Below are 6,972 nucleotides of genomic sequence, written 5' to 3'. Positions count from 1 at the left end.
CTACCCTTCTTGACCGGGGGGGGGGCGAGGGGGGAAGAGGGAGAAGTGCACAAGCAAGTGCCAGGTCCTAGCTGCTGGCTGGGGTTAAACCACAACACTTGGGCTCCTCTCCTGCTGTCAGAGAGCAGAGCTGAACATACAACCACCCTTGTGACTGCCTCATTCCAGGTCCCAGAGCTTCTCCAGCAGCCCCTGGGAAGTCTGTAGAGCACCAAAACTGCAGGAATTAGAATACCACCTCCAGAAAGCTGCTATAGCCTGTTGCAGAAGGGGAATCCTTCCCTAACTTGCCCTGGCAGTAAACTACCAATTTTCATGGTTTTGCATTGAACTATTACTGACTTGGGAAGTAGTGGAAAAGGAGAAGAAATTGCCATCCAACCCAAGGACAGCAGGAAAGAACTGACAGCAAAGCTCACATATCAGATCAAGAAAACTACTCCAGTTAAGCCTGACTCCATGAAACAGTTTTTACTAGGTATTAATTACATGTAACTGCATGACAGACCTAAGTTACTCTGCATTCCTCTTCAGAACCCCAATTACCATTTATATTCCATAGGTCTGTTCCAAAACACTTCCTCCTCACAATTAATTCCTGAACTATACGTTTGCATAGTTTGATATGTTTGTACAGCATGATTTGAACATGCCTGCTTCTCCTTTCCTCATACCTGCGCATGCTTTATTCCTTTCTTCATTATTATCTGCAAAAGATGGATAAATGGACAAAAATTAAACTTGCCATTTTATCTGCAAAACTCAGCAGCAGAAAGAACTGGCCAAGGCTGTACAGCATAAAGAAGTTTCAGCTGATCTCCAGATTCTCAGGTATCAAGGAAAACCATCAGTCTCAGGTAAGTATTATGCCTGACTGGTGGGGGTGTGAAACAAAACACAAGAACTCTCCATTAATGTACACAAGCTTCAATAAAAAAAGCAGCATTCGATTTTATCACCACAGAAGATTAAAAAAAGACGAGTGAAAAGTTTACTGCTACTGCTACTGACTTGGAGAACCACAAAAAAAAAAAAAATAATCTACCATTTAAGCCAAGGGGTAGACTCACAAGGGTAACAAGAACATCAGAAGCCCTGTCACTTTTTTTTTCCTCTTAAATAACCTTTAAATATTATTTTGTAAGTTCCATACACTCTAAAAGCAGAAATCAGGTAAGAGAGGCAATGAAAGGTAAACTTCCAAAAAGCCAAGAGGCCAAAAGACAAAGCAGAAAGGTGGCAGTTGGCTAGAGGTAGAGTGATCCAGTCCAAGGGCATGGATTTATTCAACCTGCTTGGTCCTTCTTTCATTGAACTGCATCAAGAACCCACGCAAAACTTTCACTCAGACAGCCAGTACCCTCAATACGGGAAATACATGCATTTTAATTCTGATTAGCTATAGGGTAAAAGAAATATTATAGCACTAACTTGACAAGCTGCTGGACTTATTGACACGGCTACCTTCTCCTTTTTGTTAAGTACCTTGTTATGGCTATGTACAGGAGTTTTGAGTGTCTAAAATAGTTGAGAATATTTTAAGTACCATTTTATTGCAGAAGTATGCCTGTTAAAAAAAAAAAGCTTGACCTTAACCCAACTAATTTAAACTAAAATTTCACAATACTATTTGCAGTTAAAAATTACAGAAGGTCTTCCATTGCCCTTTAAAAAAATAAAAAAAAAACACCCAACACACAAACAAACAACAAACTTCTTTTAGGAGATCTATGAGTTAATGTTCCCTCCCCAGTATAATTTACACTGGCATGTTTACAAGGAATAATGACAGTTAAAAACAGAACATGTCATGAAACAGGATCTGGTCTCTTTAGCAAAAAGAGGTTAATGTACCATCATTTGTATGGCCATGAAGTATCCAGCTAACCAATTTAGTTCTAATACAAATACCTCAGAAGGGAGTGATTTATTCCAAGTTAATCCTAAGACCCATGGAAGTTAAGGTGAAAAGGTCAAATACTTGCAGATAGAACATGACAAACAAGCTTGGGATTTGCCTTTTTTTTAATAAAGAAAACTAACTTACAGCTACAGCATGACTATGAAACATTGGATGCATCAGACTGCAGCATGCAAAGCACAGATTGGGTAGTCCACAAACATATTCTGCTGAAGAAACAAAAACCCACTACCGCATGTTGATTTAAACATATTGGAAGAGATTTGCATAATAAATAGAACCACATGTATGAAGTTGATCAACTGGAGTCTTGTTTGCATTACTTTCTGACTTTGGAATTCAAGTGAACTCAACCTTCACATCTAACTACAGACTATACATATGAAAGGAATGACTTTTGTCAATAATTAATCACAGTTGTATGTCCTGTTCATTTAACTTCTGCATCAATGATCAAAAGCTTCAAATATGGATGGTGTCAATCATTTATTTTTAAAACGTGCACCAAGGAGACCGTTTAAGTTGCCTTTTTATTCACCAAGTTTACTCTTCCACAGAACAGCCTTTATTTTTTTCATATTTCTTTTTCCCATTTTTCTCCCCACCCCCACCCCCCTTCAATTTCCACCACTACATTCAGAGTTTCTCAGTTTCACTTGCACATCATTACACCAAAGCACAAACTACAATAAGATCCTTGGCTATTTTAAAACCTCAGTTTAGTAACCCAGCTCCAGCCAGAGGAACCTTCTCTATTAGTTCCAATATTAAGAATCAGGTGTACGTGCTATTTTGGCTCCCCATTAACACAACTCTGTGGTGAAATCTTGGGACTTGATGGCCACTGTTGGCTAGTTCCATGCACTCCATGGCATAGCACAGCAGCAGACTTCCAAGGTCTGACTGTTTCAACACTGTATATGCAAGTCCTGCTTAGAATAACTTTTCAAATACAAAATTTCCTTCTTCAAAACCAGTAACAACCACTAAAAACTAAATAGATATTAGCAAAACAATATTATTGAGAGACAATAGGTTCAAGGTCAATTCAATCATCCATGATTCAAAAGAGGAAGTCACATATGAAAACCTTAAAAGTTTTACAGCAGCTACAGAAATAACCACAGGGAAAGCCTGTCTTAGGTGTTCAGCTGTCTGTTTCATCCCATACTTGATTTTTAATGCTGGAGGCCCTCTGCTAACCTAAATGACCTCAATTTACCCCCATAGGCAACAGAAGCAAGGCAGCTATTCAGACCAGAGAGTAAATACTTTTAACTGGTACCGATTAGATTTACAACACCCTCGCCATCCATTGGGTCCCTCTTGCTTAAAAAATACACACAAGCCAACTAAGTCTGTCTCTGTCGATTAATACTTTGGGAGACCCTAAGCTGTCCCAATAATGTCACAGCAGTCTACAGCCCACCATCAGCAGTGCTAGCGCAGAGGCCTCTGCTTCATTCCTTGTACTGCACTGGTCCTCACTCCACTAACCTTGTTTTGTCCTTTGTCACCAAAACATCTCACCCTTGACTAGCAATTTAATCCAAAGCCTGAGAAGCTCACAGATTTCTCTTTGTCTGATTGAGATGAAAACCTAATAGCAAACCTGTCCAAAAGGAGGGATGAGCAAAGAACAGGCAGATGTCTCTGCAGTATGACATGAAAAGACTTAAATCCTCCATGATTCTTGGAAAGCTTCTTAGTAAGAGCTTCCCTAAGGCTATCCCAAAGTCCCTTTGCTGTCCTTTTAAATGAGGAAAAGCTATAAAAAAAAACCCCAAAAAAGCAAAGCCAAGGGATTTCTCTGGAAACCCTCAGCAAAAGATCCTTTCTTTTTGGTAAGAACAGGAGCCCTGAACAACACATGAATGAAGTTAAAGTACCAATAACTGCACACACCCTGATCCCCCCTCAATAATTTCTGCATTACAAGCAATATTTAGAGTTACTTCCTGCTTTGAAATAAAAACCTGAGCACAACCAGGTAGAGAAAAATATTCCTACAAGTTCTCACTTGTCCAAAAAGATGCAGATAAAACCACACATCTCTCTTGGAGCCGTATCAAAGGAACACTTTCTGAACGTATTTCCCAAAGCTCGTGTGCTAATTTTCTCAGCAAAAAGGGAAACATGCAACTTCTGGGTTGAGACTTGTGATACTAATAAAATATGCATTTTTCAGAGGAGGGGTAATTTCACAGCATACAGCCTCTCCAACTCAACTCCCAGCATTTCAAGTCAAAGCACCAACACAATTCCAACACACTACAGCAGAAAAACATTCTGACATGATTATTTTTAAGCTTTGCATAAAATATGATTCGGAAGAGTGTGTCATATTCCAAAAGGCTCTTTTTATATATTAATTTTCTCATTCATCTTATACTTGTTTTAAAAAAAAATCAGTTAGCTTTTGATATGGATCCTCTCTGCTTGTACATTCAATTCCATATACAATTACAAACACTAACTACAAAGCAGTAACAAATAAAATTTTTAGAAAAGCGTCCATACCAGTATGAGGAAAAGTTAAGTTTTTTCACTCCCTACTCACTCAGTTTAATAGAATTATAGATTATACAGCTTTCCCCTTATACCACATAGAAATTACTGCTGCAACAACATAATTCCAAACAGTCTCCTTTTCCCCCTAGTTCCAGAAGCGTCATTTCTTCTTCTTATGCAGTTTAACCCAAAAGCAGAATTGCAGCATGGCTCTGTCACCTCCCAGCACTCCTCTGCACAACTTTGGCTGGGAACTCTACCCAGGCTCCGGTTAGAGCACTGGAAGTCATGTCCCATCACACCCAACACTGTATTTACACTTTGTTAATAGGATTAATACACACATTGCAGAAGAAGTCATGAAATTTGCCACAAAGCAATTCAATTACAGTCCTAAAACAAGAGGGATTTCTGTGAGCTGTCAGTTTAAATGACTTCTCCATTCCCCCCAGTGTTCTCAGAAAGGATAAAATCCCACAAGCTCTTACTGTTTCAACATAAATGTTTGATATTGGTCAGATTTATTGCTGGCAAGACCTGCTTGCGAATTTTAAGATGGAAAACTGCCCTACGCTCGGCTTCTTTAAGGCATCAGGCACCTCGGCCAAAACTCATTAGAGCCACACATATATTTGACATCCGAAAAACCATGCCCTGTTACTGAGAACTGTATTAAATAGATATTTAGGTCAAACACAAAATCTATTTTCCAATAGCAACTGGCAGCTGTAACAGTGCTATCCTTTGCGCTGCCATGGGAACCAAAGGAGGACCAGCGATGGAAAGAGCTATATAACCTTAATAGTCAACGAGTCAGTCTTTCCTAAAATACACTTTTGGGCTTAGGAATTTAAAAGCACTTCTCTGTCACCACAGCATTTCAGTTTTCTCTTGAATTTTTAAATTGTTGAAATTGAAAAGTATTTAGTTGCTGCTAATGTTCCTACTCCCCACCTCATCTGTCTTATTACCTACAGCTATACTTAACCTGATTGAACATGCAGCTTGCAGGTGATTTCAAAGACACCATCTCCTTAGCTCCCACAGCTGGAAAAAGTCGCATGCTTCCTACAACAGGACTCAGATGATGTACAATGTTTTCAAGAATATTCCCTAAATCAGTCATGCTTCAAGTTTTACACCTAACACCACCAAAATATTTGGTTTGTCCTTAAATATAACATAGCTCCAACCTAGACTAGTCATCTTAACACCCACACCCCCCAAAAATACCCAAGCAAGATATTGCTGCTTGTAAACAGCTTACAGCCTAAATAAACAACATAATCAACACGAAAAAACCTTCACATTCCCTGTATTTTCACAGTAGGTCAGGTTCTGGAGATAACACACAGTTACAGAAAAATTACAATCCCACAGATAAAACTATCATTTTCTCTTGAGGCAACTCTGCCATCAGAGAAGTGCACTTCAAAGAGGGATGTCCTAAGCAACGACGATCAGGATTACAGCTTAATTCTAAAAAAATGCACCTTCCTTAATACTCAGCAGCAGCCCTCGGAGAAATGCGACACTGAGAAATATTGGTCCCATCTGGCCCCTTTTACAACAGGTAGGCACTGACCACAACAAGAAGTTGAAAGGAATATAAAAAGCAGAAAAAGAGAGAATGAAAGCATCACTGTAGTAAAGCTGTTCCCTGCCCCAGTAGAACTGGGCAAGTAATGATCACTGTAAAACTAAGGATATCTTAACAGCTTTTTTTTAAAAAAAAAAAGTTTTATTAGTTTGGGGGTTTTACTTTGTTGTTGTTGTTATATTAAATGTGCTACCAAAAAGACCCTCACTAAGTACAACAGAAAAACCATCTCTGCCAAAGTGGATTCATACAAACCAGCCAACCTCCACCAGGCTGGCTGTGACATCCCATCCATCCCACCCACCCAATGCCACACCATCCATCCCACCGCCCCTCCTCACCTCTCCCAGACATGCTGAAGATCGCCTTTTCTTTTCCCAAGCATGTGTACTGGGCAAACCCAAAGATATCACTGCTCCCACATTCAACAGAGGAGAATAAAACACATCCTTGGTTTAAATTGTTTCTACAAGTATGTCAGCTAAAGCAATCCTATCAAATACACATGGCTAAAATCTACTATGTTGCTTCATGTTTGTGCAACAGGAGAAGCACTACAAAGCAGGACTGCTCATATACTAGGGCTCTGGGATGTCCTGATGCCTCAAGTTACATCTGTGCCCTGTGATTAAATCCTGTGTTTTCTTTCAGGCAATACACAGTATTTCTGTAAGCACCAAAGGCTCAGAGAATGCAGCTAAACAAGTAACCATAATAGTATTGGACTCCAGAAAGAAGAAGCCGCCACTGGAGATGAGATGTATGGTAAATGTCCTGTGTTGGGTCTCACTACAAAGCAGGTCAGTGTCAAAGGTGAGGTCTGTTTTATACCGTCTTCTGTCTCAAGGGCAACGTAGAGCCAGCACAGGAAAGATTACCCCAAATGTAGCTAAGTGAAAATCCGGTGATAAGATTTTTGAGCATGGCTTGTTACAGCTCA

Source organism: Charadrius vociferus, unplaced genomic scaffold (assembly GCF_000708025.1).
Source record: "Charadrius vociferus isolate BGI_N301 unplaced genomic scaffold, ASM70802v2 scaffold136, whole genome shotgun sequence".
NCBI classification, from domain to species: Eukaryota; Metazoa; Chordata; class Aves; order Charadriiformes; family Charadriidae; genus Charadrius; species Charadrius vociferus.
The sequence above is the reverse complement of the archived record's forward strand: the minus strand, read 5'-3'. Positions refer to the sequence as shown.